The sequence below is a fragment of the Filicampus tigris genome, chromosome 11 (assembly GCF_054856515.1).
Source record: "Filicampus tigris isolate MCC_2025a chromosome 11, RoL_Ftig_1.0, whole genome shotgun sequence".
NCBI classification, from domain to species: Eukaryota; Metazoa; Chordata; class Actinopteri; order Syngnathiformes; family Syngnathidae; genus Filicampus; species Filicampus tigris.
In genome coordinates, this window is record NC_141227.1 from 22735869 (window position 1) to 22752136 (window position 16268).

The following is a 16268-nucleotide window of genomic DNA, read 5'->3' on the forward strand; positions in this document are numbered from 1 at the left end:
CTTACATAACCTGGTAGAATTTGTAGCGTGTACCATTCTTTAAAAAACATGAGTTATCAGGAAAAAAACACATTCAAATAAATCTTAACGATACAAATTTAAATGTGTTGAATAAAATAGAATTGTTAACTCAAATTGGGGCCTAACACATAAAGGAAAACATAATTGGGGCGTAAAGAAAAAATTAAAAAACATAATTGTGGCGTAAACAATACTTAAAGGGAAGTAAGCCAGAATTTTTCTTTACAATATGTTCTGTGCACCCGCACTAGTCTTAACAATATTGTAAAGACAATTTTTAAATTGACTTCCCCTTTAAGTGAGATACCGCCATTTGTTAAACAAATATGAGGCGCAGCTTCTTTCCGTCAGCGCCACAAGCAAAAACGCTAGCTTCGCATCTGTATGTATGTGTTGTGTAGGAATAACTCACTTATGCCTGTACATAACAGTATGTATTGGAAAAACATCCGTGTATAACTGGTTAAATGCTAAAGGAAAGCTAGTTAGCATTTATTTTATGGACGGGCTACAGTTATAATATGGAAATGAAGCTGTGCTAGCTTGATAGCTATAGATGACACCAGACAACTGTATTTTAATGTACTTGTTGTACCTCGGTTGTTTTGAGTATCAGATTATTTTACACATTAATTTTGACAGTTGACCTAAAAGGAACTAGGGATGCTAAAGCACTCAAAGTAGCGGATTAGCTAGCCAGCTAGCTACCTAGATCACCATTTGAAGGGCACGTATTATGGATTTTTTAAAAAAAGATGTTTGTATACGAAGAATTGGGTTTTTGGAGTGCCTGTCCACCCTTCAAGGATGAAATCTAACAACCAAGTCAATCTTTGGAAAGTTGTCTACTTAGCAGAATGAGCACCAGTGTTACGTCACAGTGGGGCTAATTAACATACCCAACACCAAGTTTCTCAGCTAGTGACACACAATCGGCTAAGCTGCACAAAGATCCAAAGTGAAAGGACCACTTTGATGGAAGGAGGGAAGCACTAACATGCCAAAGCAAGAGGTAAGCAGAGCTGTCAAGTTGTTGATGTTGTTGGGGGTACTTGTTTCTGGCGATGCATCACTACACTTATTGACAAGTATATTTTGGGGATTTGATGTCTGGGTGTTCTGTTGGAATGCTGAGAGAATATCTTTTAAATTGTGGGTGAGGAAAATTCATGCGTAATTATTTTTTTCTTTGTAGGATCTCAAATCACCTGATTTGGCTTTTGTTATGTTATGTATCATTTTTGTTAAATAATGCTTAAAATGTCAACCATTTAAAAAAAAAAAAAAAAAGAATTGATCGACGCTTATAATGTACAAAAGATGAGGTCAGGGTCTCGTAAAGTGAGTTTTTCATTTTGAACACGAGATGGCGCCCTTTAACTGCAGATGATGGGAAAGCTTAATGACCACCGTGCCTACTTGAGTGGGAATTATCTGTTGTATTCAGTGTTTTTTTAATTATTTTAAAATCTGAATTATCAATATGTGTACAGTATAACAGGCCTGAAAAATATACATTGCACCTGGAGACGCTCTCCATTTTGTTACATGACAGCCTTATTAAAGAAAAAAAAAAAAAAGTGAATACTTTAAAATCATTCTTTCCCCTCAAAATTAGACCCAAAACCCCATAATGACAGCATGATTATTCTTGTTTAAATTTCTGCAAATTTATCAAATGTTGAGTTTTCTGTTCAAAAATATGACTTGGGCAACTTCGCTTATAGGCTAGCGTGTCCGAGGCTGTCTTTCAAGTGGTGCTGTTGTGAGCTCACGTTTTGAACCGCAGCTTCACCTGCAGCTCATTTGCATGCCCTCGCCGGGCCTTCCTGTCCACATTTGACTACATCTGAATGCCACGCAAACACGCAAGATGCGAGGCCGACAGTTTATTTTTACATACTGCACTTGAACGCAACACAATGGCCCACTCTGGAGCCTTTCTTGTGACTTTTGTTGCAGGCCCAACTGCTCACCTCGCCCAAATTTCCATGTTTTCTCATCATCTGTCACCCCTCCCCCTGTCATTCAATCCCTCCTCAGCCCTCATTTGAATCCACAGTGAGGCCTCTTTGTCCACCGGGCTGCCTCTGCATTGTGTGTCCTAAGAGGAATCTTCCTACGTGGGCAAGCAAAGGAGTTCTTTCCTCTCCTTGGGCACAATGTGGCGGTCAGGCGTTCGCGCTGACTTGCGAATTTAGAGGAAACGGCCCCTTAAAATATCCTCTTGAATAGAACAATCTTTACTTTGTGGTGTATGTATGTGGGGGTGTGCGTGTGTGTGATCTTCCGACCCTCATACAAAGGCCTCCATTGATGGGGGGAATTGGAACTCAGCCATGTTCAAGTCCTCCAAAAAAAAAAAAGTTTTTGCTTGTCCATGATCTACATGCTGTGAATGTGAGTTTTTTACGTCATGTCAAACTCAAACATACTGCGTGTTTATGACAATTAGCAGGTGATCCTCTTAATAGTGTGCGCTACCATATTTGGTCCATTAATTAACCCTGTGCTGGCTATAAGGAACCATATTTGGTAACTTAACTTGAAATGAACACCAGACCTCACATGAGGTGATCCGTGATTACAAAGACTATACGGTGTAAGGAAATTGAACTTGAATCAATATATTTGTTTGTATAAAAATGTCAAGTGTACCCAATACTAAAAAGAATCACAGGAATAATAAAAAAGTTACTTTGTTGTTGTTTATAATAATCTGAAAAATCCCAGATTAAAGGTGTACTCCTGTCCTAAAGAAATAAAAATAAAAAAACCTCAAAAAGTCAATCTGATTCTATTTTTTTCATAGTTATATACTGTATAATATATTTTATCATATAATAATTTACACACTTAAAAATTCTAAAAACTAAGAAAAATATATTTAAAATATCTTCTTACTGTATGTTTTATGATGAATCTGAAAATTTTACCAAATGTCTACGGTATATGCACTTCTTTAAAAAGAAAAAAATATACCAAGTAATACAGTATTTGGTTAGTAGTAATAGGCTACATGTCACAAAAGTATTTCAACGTACTTATGGTAATTAATAAAAGTAGAATAATACCTACATTAAATATGATATTTTACATTTGTTTACATGATGATAATAAACATACACATACCGTAGTGATAATAATCAGTTGCACAAATAAAATTGGCAATTTCATAAAAGTTGGAAATTTTCAATGGGTGCCCTTCCAGATTAATATCACCAAAATTTGAAAATCTATGATTACCAATAAATGTTCACATTGTATCATGAATGTTGTCGCATTTTGTTGAAAGCTTTGTAAATGGTTAAATATGAAATAGCATAACAAGCTACAATAAAATAATAGTTGCGAAATAGTTGAGACTGAGACGCAGTCATTTTTTTTCTGATTAAGTATGTATATATCTTTTGTTCATTATTTTTTTGTGTAAAGAAAGATTATAGGTAGTATGTATGTACAGTATGTGACTTATTGATGCCTTACTGATTGTATGCATTGGCCAGCACCATGTACAGGTAGTTGGGCGACGTTCTTCCCTTCCCGCGTCCAGAGGTGGTGCTCCCCAGTTGACCCCAGCTGACCCCAGATGACCCCCTGACTGACTCCTGTTGTGAAATGCGTGGCCGTAAATATTTTTGTATTTTTCTAACCCTCCACTCTGACTTTTTGTGTCTTTTACCTCCCTCACCTGCCTCCTTTCTTCTCCTCTTCACAGACCCCCACCAAACAGAACCCCCCCGCCCCCTCATCGTCCTTGTGCGCCACACAAGGCAAACACAACAGATGTGTGAGCAGCGACACCCTCAACAGCTGTTCCCTCTTCCCTTCTTGACCCCTCACATAAATATCTTCTTCTCACAACGTCGCCTGACTCCAAGGTGAGGAATTCCCTTTTTTTTCGGGGGGGGGGGGGGTCTTTTTATTTTTTTTGAACAAAGCAATAAAAAGGAAGCGAGCAGTTTTCCGTTGGATCACAAAAGTAAAAATGCTCTCCAAAAGTTCACTTTTAAATCAGAACGTTTGAGTTAATTGACTTTGTCATCATTGGCCGCGGTCCAATACGCTTACCGGACAGCTTCTAGCAAGCTTCTCTTGTCTTCTCGGCCTTTTGCTGAGCTTCCCACTCAATAAACACTCTCCCACCCTGCACGCTCCGACCTCGAACCTGTACTCGGACCCCCCCGTACCCCCTCCCCAGCCCTCAGGGCCCAGCTGCTGTCGCCTTCGCAGCCGTCCAGCTCAGCATGAGAAGCCCGGCAGCTGTTGATCAATGGGCAGCCGGAGCCAACGCCTGCAAGCCCCCACCCAGAATCCCCCCCCCCCCTACACCCTATCCTGACCCCCCTGCATACACACACACACACACAGATGCATGCACGCACACACTCCCCTGGGACGCAACAGATGGGGGTGAGCCAGCGGAGAGGGTGTGGCGGGCGACAAAAGGGCTGTCTTAGGTGTGTCCGAGTGTGTCTTTTTGCTCATAGAACTAGATGACGAGATCTCAAAACTTTTTAGGTGACAGTGGTGGGGAAAAAAATGTGCATCCCTAAATGCCATGGAACTTAATAATCATGACTTTAATAGAATGGAACGGAACCAAATCCAATTGGATTGAATTTTTATCCATTGTCGCTGAATGATGTGCACTACTTTTGCTAACAACGTGGCTGCTCTCTAAAAAAAACAGTTGGGTTCAAAATAACACCATTTTGAGTTAAAACTGGACCGATCCACTATTGGGTCATTTTGACCCAACTTTCTTTTGGGCATTTTGTACAAAACAACACAAGAAGGTGGGTCAAATTGACCCAATTAGTAGATCAGTCCTTTTTTTTTGTAACCCAAGTGTGGGAACAGCAAGGAACTAGTTTACAAAAACATCTTGTGTCACTAGTTTCAAAATGTCGTTGTTATTATTTACTAAAGTTTACAACCACAATAGCAACCATTAGTGAGTATTTTGCCGAGGTTGCCTTGCCTCATCTGTACAACTTTGTGTGAGAAAAGATTGGGAGAGAGCTGGAAAATATGCACAGATGCAGGAATGTCAGATTTTATTTATTTCCTCGTTCTCCAAATTCCTACTTTTCCCACAATTCCCCATTTTCCATGAAACTAAATCCCATTGAAATGAAAGGAGACGTGCTGCAATCTCACCCTTCCACATTTCTCAGCCGATTCAAACAAGTCCAACTTCAAAATGTTCAGCTCATGACATTTTCACAATATAGTAATGCAAGTTATAGAGATATTTTACATATTGACCGCCTCCTTTTGCAGCCTTCTTCTCTCCTTATTACATTTAAATAATAACATCAGGACATACACTGAACTATTTATCACATTCCCCAAAGTTTCTCATTTCCCAAATGGGGACATATTTGACATTTTTATGACCCCCTTTCACATTTCTTGACCAAACCAATTGACTTATTTCCACACCATTTCAGTTCAGCATCAGGCATTAAGTGTTTGTATTCAATTTCTACACACATTGCATTCTCTAGTTGGTTGATGAAAAACACTTATGTCCATTTTTTAAAATGTTCTTATTTTTACGTGAATGGTGTTTCCGCATTACGGATATCGCATTAGCATGAAAATAAATTTAAAAAATCCAAAATTGGACATAAGTGTTTTTCACAGCACAGCGACAATTTGTAGGTATGCCCTTCAACAGATAGTATTACATAATAATATATTGCGAGTTATTATGCGACTCCCCAAGTTAGGATTCCCAGATCTCCTGGGGCCCCAGTTTGAGACCCCCTGCAGTAGATGACATCGAGTGGGGTGGTGAGAGGGGCTGGACAGTTGCTAGTGTGGACAGGTGTTGGCGTCAGCGGCGTCCAGACTCGTTTCGGCAGCTGCCGTCACACACATCCACCCCACCCACCCCCCTGCCCCGTCACCCTTCCCTTGACAGAGGTATCCACACCACCACCATCGCCACCTCTCAGCTTTTTATGGGCCCGGCCTGTTTTGACTTTAAATATTTGCCCAGGAGGCGCTTGTTCTGTTTGGGGGAAGAGCCGAGGTCACGCTTTTGCAACCCGATGCACACACGCACACACATCCTCTTTGTGTGTGCGTGAGTATTTACATTCTACTGGTCTGAACGCACACCTGTATGGCCAGAGGTTGGGAGTTGGTTGGTCGTCAGCAAAAAAAAAAAAAATCGGTCACATGGTGAATACCTTTGAAAAAACCTTAGTTAAGTGTTAATGAGACATGTTGAGACTTTAAGCTCTTGTGCACATTTTAAGGCCTTGTTCACACTTGACAGATTTAGAGCATGTTTACACAGGAATGTTCAAATAAAAATGCTTTCTTTGCATTTCCGCCCCCCAAAAGAATCCAAGCAGGACACATCAAATGAGCCTATTTCTCTTCACGAGCAGTAAACAGCATATCATGCATGGTAAGTTATAAAAAAATGGTCAACTTGTATAACTTTGGAGGTTCTACTCTAAATAGTGGATGAGAAGACTGAGAAACAAAGCGACACAAGCGCAGCTACATCCGCACTTAGCGTTTGAACACAACCAAGGCAAATGTTATGTTATCAAAACACGCTCATCTCAAGGTGACACCGGCACGCTACAAAGCGTCTCGTGTTTTCCCCCCGTTCGGCAAATCTCCGGGGGGCTTCCCGCCTGTGATCCGTCGCAAAGAGACAGCCAGATAGGCCAGTCGACGCAAAGATGAGGAAACACGGCAGCCCGATACAAAAGAAGGGTAGGAGTCGGAAGATAATTGCAACAGCAGCGAAGGATTCCGATGCTGATCCCACAAAAAAAAAAAAAACAAAAAAAAAAAAAAAAAAACACCCCCACCAGCCAGCTGGGTTCAAAGTCCAGGAGGGAAGACTGAGATAGAGAGAAGGCCACACAAGCAGGAACGCCAACATTTTTGGGGGGGATATTGCAGACGAACAAAAGTGGCGGTGCGCACCTTGTCCTGCCATCTGGGCTACACAAACACACACACAAACACACACACACACACACAGTCTGTTAGGATGGAGGGTTTAGATGGTGGCAATTGCAAGGATGCGTACCTGGAATTATTTTCAACTGTCAAAGTGCGCATCGCTAGCGAGGGCTAACTAATGATGATGTTTAACACACACACACACGCACGCACACACACACTACACAAGCAACCTCACTGGGCATTTCCTTAGGTACACCATATCTGTTGACAAGTGGTTGGGAATGTGGCCTGGGAGCAAAGTGGCCCATGCAGGTTCGACGGGGACAGCTGCCGTGTAGTGGCAAATGTTGCCTTCAAGAATGCTGGGAATTTAGGAAAAGCCCCCTTGAAGAAAGTGCCCAAGCAAAACGAAAGAAAGACGAGCACAATCCATCCATCCATTATCCAAAGCGCTTATCCAGAGAGGGATCGAAATCTTTTTTAATGACATAAAAGGCCCGTTTCTCTCAAATGCTATCCACGTCCGTCTAAATCTGTCAGTGAGCACTTCTCCTTTGCCGAGATCGTCCACCCACCTTTATGGTGTGACATATCGAGATGCTGAATAGACAGCATGATTATTGCACAGGTGTGCTTTGGGCTGCCCACAATAAAAGGCCACTTGAAAAAGTGCATTTTTATTATTTCGGTCCAGTGCAAGTTGCACTTTGGTAGCACGGCCAGCATGTATTATATCAACTCTTAATAAAACATGATAGAAGAGAATGGAAAGAAACAAACAGTATGTGTGCCTTTAAGGGGCATAGCCTCGTGAGTGACGTCAGGAGTCATCAGGAGGCGAAAGTTGGGGCCCTTTTAAGTCAAGCTGTCACTGTACTTCAGGTCCTAGTTATTACTGAGCCAGTCTGTTGCTAACCGAAACAGCAGCCCTCAGCATCAAAGACACGTCCCCGCCCATCTGCAGATAAAAATAAAACACCTGCCGCCACCAAACGAGTAAATATGGTCGTTGGTAATAGTCATATCCAGTAATGCGCCTCGGCGGGCTCCACATTTGCGGTGACAATGGCTCTTCCCATCAGCGCTGCAGCGACCGGGCCGGCCGTAAACGGCTATAGATGGCGTCCATATGGCCGCAGATGATGGGGGGTGATTTTCTGCATTGTTCACTTTGTCAGCCGGCCTGACGAGTGGCGAGAGCGAGACGGAGACGGAGAGAGCTAGCTAATGATGATGCAGAGTGCAGATGTGCTTGGGTGCAGCCCGGTCGTTAAGCAACAACAGCTTGTCTTGTGCGCCTGTGTGTGTGTGTGTGTGTGTGCGCGCGTGTGCTGCAACCACAGCTGCTTGCCAGCCTGTCTGCCTTCTTCTTCTTCTTGACTTCATATACGACCAACAGTTACACACACACACAATCGTCCTCGACTTTTAAAGCTGCACCTTGTTCATAAAGGTAACAAACTGGAGCTTTATAGTTGCACCTTCCCGTTGAACAGCTGAAGTTTATCAAGAGTCAGCGAACAGTGAAAAAGAAAGGAAAACGGCAGGTCGAATTCGTAACGGCTTCGCGCAATTGACATCCGCCCTGCCCGGATCCTGACCTCGGAGGATGAAAGAAAAACGACCGTGTCGTTTTCTTGTTCGATGGTGTCGTGTCCCTTTCCCCATTCCCCACCCATTCTTCCTCTCCTTCTTCTTCTGTAACACTGTACAGATGGTCCCAAGCTGCCTTCAATAATCCAACGTACGGCCATGCCAGTGCACCGCGGGCTACACCCCTGATGCCACGCACACGCACACGCACGTTCAGTACAGTGCCAGTTCCCTAGGCAGGACCCCTGTCCCTCGCTAGCCCAGATTGCATTGGCCGGGCCCGCGGGCTCCACATACAGCCTGCAGCGGGGCCACCACATTGAGTATTTTTCTTGTTCAATTTATCATTATCAATCATGTTTGCGTCGCACAAGATTGACTGACCGCATGTTTTGATTTAGGTGAGGACCCAGGAAGACGCGCAGGTGAGCGGATGGTCGCCGAGATGGAAGGAGGAATGTGACAGATGGGCCGTGCCTGGACAGAACTGGGATGGCTGGCATCGCACGGTGAGAGCACACGCACACACACGCACGCACACATCTTGCCACACTGCGTCCTATCCGTTGAGTCCGGCATGTCATAAATAGACAAATAGATGGCACTGCTGTGGACATATTGTTGTCAATATGTTGCCTGTGTTGCCTTTTGACGACTGCAATATCTGGGTTAAAATGGTATGTTGTTGTAGTGGGTAACATGTCTGCCTCGCGGTTGAGAAGTTTTGGGTTCGAATCTCAGCAGTACTTTCTCGCATATTACCAGCATGCTGACAAGTTCAAGTTAGTGTCATGTTATTACAGCGTGCTCAATTTCACGTTATAACACGATAAATTTCATATTATAATGTGATTAAGTTTGATTGTCACGTTATTATAACGTGATAAATTTCACATCAAAATGTGATCATATTCACTTCCGCATTTGGCAAAACAAAACAAAGCAGTTCCTTCTGATTCAGGTTCAGTATGTTTGTCTCCGTTTTGTGTCTTATAACTCCGTTACTAGCTACCTAACTTCATAATGCTGTCAAAAAGACAAATAAAATTAAGGCAAAGTATCTGAAAATAATTATAATTAAAAAATTTTATTTTGTTTTGCTGAATTCGGAAATACGACGTTTTAATGTCATAACTTAGCATTCGACATCATTGACATTAATAACATTATAACGTGAATTTTTTTGGTGTTAGAACTTGAAGTTAATCACATTAAAACATGACATTTATCACATGAGGTCAATTTTAACATGAATTAAAACATGGTGTTTATGAAGTTATAATGTGATATTTATCATGTTGAAATGTGACATCACCTGAAAATATGGCATTTATCATGATTCAATGTGAAATTCATTACGTCATAACGTGAAACTTATCACGTTATAATGGGAAATGTATCACCTTAAAATGTCAAATTGATCATGATATAACGCAAAATTGATCACGTTAGAACGTCACATTCATCACATTAAAATGTGACATTTATTTAGCACGCTATAATGTGAAATAAAAATTCCTCATATGAACTCATTCACTCACATTGACAAATTTTTCTTTTCACAGTCCAGACATTCAATCCCAGGAATTTATTCATATTTTTTTCTATTTTTTTCAAACGTCAGGGTAAAAGAGGGTCTGAAAATGTCTAGCAGTGAATGAGTTAATAACATGAAATTTACCATGTGAAAACATGAAATTCCTCACATTATAACCCGATGCCGACCTTTTTTTTTTTTTTTCCTGGTGTTGCAGCATTACGCTTCCGTACCGTGTAAACTCTTCTTATGTACTGCTAAAACGGTTTCATATGATACCAAAATAGCCTTACCCAACCCTAGTAGACACCTAGCCCTAAATAAACAACTTCAATTTGCTGTCAAAACCACAAACTTGACCTTGCCCCTTTTTTTTGGGCATCAGCACAACACACAACACTCGACGTCAGCCATCTCGGGCGTCGGCGTGCGGATGATAAAGCTCTGCGTGGTGCACATGTGTCCCCCCCCCCCCCCCCCCCGGTGCCAAGCGTTTGACCACCACCACCCTGAACACGCCCTGCTGGCACCTCTTATCTGGCACGCACAGCTGGCACAAGGTGGCAGAGGGGTAGGCTGGAGATCATGATGAGGAGGGGGTGGAGGGGGAGGGGAAAAAGGGCTCTCCATTTGTCATTGTTGGAAAGCCAACGTGGACTTCCGTCTGCTCGCACCGCTTCTGTGCAGAGCATTGTGGGCGACAAATAAGGACTCACATTCTGCACTGAAGTACTGATTCAACACCTGCACCTAAGGAAAAGTCAGAAAGCACAGCCTGAAATGTATTTAAGTATAAAAGTCAAAATTCATTTCTACTATCAGTTAGTTTTGATAACTTGGCACAATGAAAAAAAAAAAAAACATGTCTGCATACAATATAGTTTCCCTCTTTAATTAACTTTGTGCTGGTGCTGAGAAGGAGGGGAGGGATTCGAACCCAGAACCTCAAAATATGAGGCTTAGGTACTAACCAGGGTGATAATAGTTTGGGATTTTTCATTATTACAATAGTTGCTTTTTCATTTGTTTTGACTTTTACCGTATGTATGTCAAATTCAGTTAGTTTTAATTCGTTTTTGCTGGCGTGTTTGTTAGGTTTTGTTATTATTTTTTTCAAAAATGCTTTGCTGTAGTTAAGTTTTGATTGGGTTTATTATTAGCTTTAGTTTTTTTCCTGTTTATGGAGTACTTTATTTGTCAAGTAAACTACATTTCCCAACCCACCGTTCAACCGTCCAACTTCCGTACCGCAGTACAGTAAAATCACTCATTTTTATTTTCTTCCGTTAGCACGTATTTTGTTTTATTTTTTTAATTTAGTCTGTTTTCGTTAACGGTAATAACCTCGACACTAAGCACGAGATCACTGCTGCCAAGAAAGACGGAATCCTATGTACCTACTTTCCTCTGGGAAATCGAGTTTTGTGAAAATACTAGCGTGGATTGTGTTCCGTCTAGAGTACGCATGATGTTTTGCGTGTGTTTGTGCGAATGCGTGTGAAAGGGGGGCCAAAAGGTGGGGGGCGGGAGGGGGGGCGCTCTTTCCTGCTTACACACATGCAGACACACAAATATTCAAGTTGTGTCGCCTTTTGTTCCCCCTCATAGTGGAGGAGGGAGGGTGAAGTGGGGCGGCTGGCTGGCTGGCTTGTTGGATGGATGGATGATTGGGACACCCCCCCCCCCCCCCCCCCCACGCACACACAAATATCTCCCAGTGTCACCACCTTCTTCCCACACATGGCGGCCCCCTCCCCTGGCCAGTGGAGTGCCACTGTATTGTGCACATGCAGAGGGCCGCTTGTTGCTTGCCTTCTGTCCTGCTGTGCTGAGTGCTTTGACAAAGGGGCTCCTTTTAAATATGCAGACAAGCATGGATCACACACACACACTCACACACACACACACACGTAAACGCACACATCGCGGATCCTGCGCTCACTCCATTCCTCGTCTCGCTCGCCCGGGCCCGGCAGGAGTGCGTCCCATCTTTTTTTTTTTTTCACAGACAATCAACAAGTCTCTCACACGCATGAAAAGCATCCAGAGGGCTTACGCTAACCCCCCCCCAACCCCCCTCCCCCGACCCCCCCCCTCTTAGCAGGAGTGGGTAACTTAAAGCTGGTTTTCTTCTCTTTTTGTGCAGTCCTTCTTACTGTGCATTTAGCCAAAGCTGCACCGCAGCTTGATTTTTGTTTGATTTGTATGGAAAGCCTACTCGAAATACAAAACTTTTTTTGTTGTTGTTGTTTTTTATAAATTGATCTTGAATGAATTCTGCCATTGTTTTACATTTGGGGCAATTGAGGCAGTGCCCCGCTATATCCAGCAGATGGCGTAGGAAGGAAACAAGCCAAATACAATGCTAGCTTGACTAATAACAAAAATAAGAGAAACATATAGCACATATAATAAAAATACATATATTATATATATTTAGAAATGAAAAAAATAAATGGATAGAATTGGGAATATAAATGAAATAGAAAATAGAATCAGTCATCAATCATAATACAGTATAATCATGATAATCATATTCATAATAAGAATGTACAGTATCCTGTAAAATTAGAAGTGAAACTATTAGATACACTTGGGAATACAAAAAATTGAAAATTTCAACAGTTGTAATAAAATAATCTATATAATCGCTCTCTCTCTCTCTCTCTCTCTCGCTCTCTCTCTCTCTCTATACATATATATATATATATATATATATATATATATATATATATATATACATATATATATATATATATATATATTAGGGCTGAATAATCTAATTGTAATTTTTTTATGCATATATGAATTTTCAGTAACTACTTTTTCTTACTCATTGTAGTGCAGTACGATACAATAACTTTTTTATATACCTTGAATGATCAATGAATGATTTTACTCTAATGAAATAATTGATTGGGACCGTACATTTTTATGTTAATGATTGACTGATTGCGCGGGCGATGACGGTTGGCGTTGGTCAGCAACTGTGCCTCCTGGTTGACATGTTGTTCATCATCAGCTTAAATGAGAAGAATAAAACATCAGGAGGAGGCGCAGTGGTCTATATGTCAAGACTCCGCCCCCCCTCCCGCCTGGTATAGTGGCAGCTTGGCAGAGGCGGCTCACTGTCCCTGCCCTTGTCCCTCACGCGAGGGGCCCGCCCGGCACTGCCGCGGCCCCCCAGACGGGACGGAGGAGCCGCGGCTCGGTGTCGAGCCTCCCAACATGTTGAGCGGGGCCGCTGCCTTGGGCGCAACCAAATGCTTCTGCAGCTGCCCCTTTGTCCCCCCCCCCCCCCCCCCCACCCGGCCCCCCAAGCCCAACCCGCCCTACCTCCTCTTTCTTTAAGTAAACAAAGGACAGCAACAAATTAATGACCTACATTCACCACCAACCTCGCACGGCTCGAGAGCGAACGAGCAAACAAGCGGTCGCTTGCAAGCAGATGTTCGCCTGCAACGCTGCAATTAAGGACGCCGCACCAAAAGGGCGGCGATATCGTCATTTCCACAACCTTTTGGGAACACCAACACTTACTTAGCCTTGTGCAAAGCTGGCTGCTGATGTAAAGATAAAAAAAGAAATCGAAATAAACTTTCAGCCTGGTTTGTTTGGGTGTGTATTAGAGTGCACGCCAAGAAAATGTGTTTTTGAGTAATCAATTCCTCAATATAAAGGAGTTAAAAGATGCACAGAAATCTGAACATGAAAATATTACACGTGCACTGGACTTTTTTTCAACTGGAGAAATGATAAAATATCAAATTGTTCGATTTTAATTGTCTTCTTATTCATTACATTTTCTACAACTGGACATTCAGGGACCAAAACTGGGTCATGGACAGATAAATATTTTTGCGGAATGATACATTTTCAAAAATTAATTTTAAAAATGGTTTCTCTTAAGAGAGAAATAATTAAATATAAAAACTTTTCAAATGTTAATTTTGTCAATAAAAAAATCAATTATAATGTTTTGAGGAATTCATTATGTATGAATGTTATGTTTAATTTTAATTTATTGAAGCTGAGATGTGAGTTGTTCAGTTTATTGACAAAATTAAACAAACAACATTTTGCATGACATTAATTTAGTGTAACTTTGATTTTTAATTTGATTGGAACAAAAAGAGGAATTTTGATTGCGTGATATTTCCATTCTTTGTGGAATTTCAATATTGATTTGAATTTGATTTAAATAATAATGTTTTTATTAATTTATCTACAGCGGGTCATTTGGGTCATGAGCACATATATCATATTTGGTGGCTTTTATTTCTTTTTACTTTCTCTTTTAACAGATAGAATTGGTGGACTTTTTTTAGCTGGACCTTTATTTTATTTTAATTTTATTGCAAAAAGAGCAATTATCGCATTTTGGGGCATTGTTTATATGGAACTTTAATATTTAATGTCAACTGATTAAAATACATATTTAGATCTCAATTTTTGTGAGTTTTTTTTTTGTGTGTGACACATTGATATGTACTTTGAAAACTAAGCCAAATAATAAAACATCAAATTTTGTGCCATTTTCCCCCATGAAACATGAAATCAAATGAAATATAAACTTTGTTGGTGAAATTCGGTTTGACTTTTATTCATACCATTTTTACACATGGTTGTTATCTTCATATTTCTGCGAAACTGTGCACTGACATGAACATTGCGTATGCTCTTATGTTCAATAAGGTGAATTGTCTTGATCTGTCTTGTAGTGACCATTTGACTGACCTCATGACCTCAGAAGATGAATTCCGCGGTGAGCACTTGGCGAACCGTCCAGCATCGCTTCTACTTATCGGCCTGTTTAACTGTGAACTTTGTGCTTCTTTTCAGGTTCCTCGCAGCAAAATTAGGCGCTCATCAGACATTGAGATTAGCAGCGACCTTATGGCGTGAGTATATGTGTGTGTGTGTGTGTGTGTGTGTGCGTGCATCATGGGGGTCGGGGGGGGGGCTTACCAAGGAGGCCATCTGTGGCCTAATGAACGCTGCCCAGCTCTCGATGCATCTGTAAGAGCAGCTAAAGCTCATTTCTTTGCTGCAAAACTACTTGAGGAGCTTTACAAGCTGTGTGTGTGGGGGTGTGTGTGGGTGGGGGGGGGATGTCGGTCTAATGCCTCAAACGTAGCCTACACATGCAGCTAGCACCAAAACCTCCACCGGCCTGGAGACAACCATTGACAAATCGGGCCGTAATGATGTTGATTACGCTGGACAACAGCAACTTTTACATGTCCCCTTGCGCAATACGGATTTTACCATGCGTTGAAGGGAGCTGCACTACTTGGCTGCAATCAGCAGAGGCGCTGTTGAGTCAACAAAGAGGGAGAATCATGATGATGATGATGAGGGCAGATATGGCAAGTTGAGACAGCCATGTATGAGTTGGCAACAGTATTATGATCATTAGCCATTTGAAAAAAAATGTTAGTTTTTTAAAAAATATTAAAGTATCAATTTTTAATCATATTTTTCATGATTCATTTTCATGAATGATCAAGGAACAATTTAAAGTGGAAGTCAACCCCAAAAAATTCTTTACAAAAAGTATGTTCTGTGAGCCTCCACTAGTCAAAATACGGCACTCTGATAAATATTGTGTTTGTGGAATATGACTTAGAGCGGAAGTCAACGCAAGCATTTTTTTTTCAAGAATATGTTCCCAGCAGGTCCACTAGTTGAAACACGGAATTCTGATTAACTTTGCGTTTGTGGAATATAAATTAAGCAGCAAAATGCACTCGTTTTTAACCAGCTCTGGGGGCGGCCATTTTGTTTTCTGTCGACTGAAAATGACATCACAACTGCTCACGACGACCAATCACGGCTGACCTGTTTTCTGAATCTAAGCCGTGGTTGGTTGTTGTGAGCAGTTGTGATGCCGTTTTCAGTCGACAGAAGACAAAATGGCTGCCCCCAGAGATGGCTGAAAAAGAGTGGTTTAACACTTATTCCATTTATGTTTCATCGAGTGGGCTTGCATAGAACATATTCTTGAAAAAAAATGTTTGCGTTGACTTCCCCTTTAAGCAGCAAAACCTACCATTTTTAGCGATTTCAGGCGGTGGCCATTTTGCCACTTGCTGTCAACTGAAATTGACATCACAGTTGCTCAGGGCTCAGGTGACGACCAATCACGGCTCACCTGCCTTCTGGGTTTGGCCAT

The 16268-nt window shown here is 41.6% G+C and overlaps 1 long non-coding RNA gene across 1 annotated transcript; it reads left to right on the forward strand.

Annotated features, from left to right (window-relative positions):
* Positions 1-363: 363 nt before the first annotated feature.
* Positions 364-14995, forward strand: LOC147140197 (uncharacterized). The gene is made up of 7 exons (XR_015088744.1): positions 364-1033; positions 3528-3649; positions 3740-3902; positions 8678-8879; positions 8958-9065; positions 14815-14858; positions 14936-14995. It is a non-coding gene; the product is annotated as an uncharacterized LOC147140197 (long non-coding RNA).
* Positions 14996-16268: the final 1273 nt, after the last annotated feature.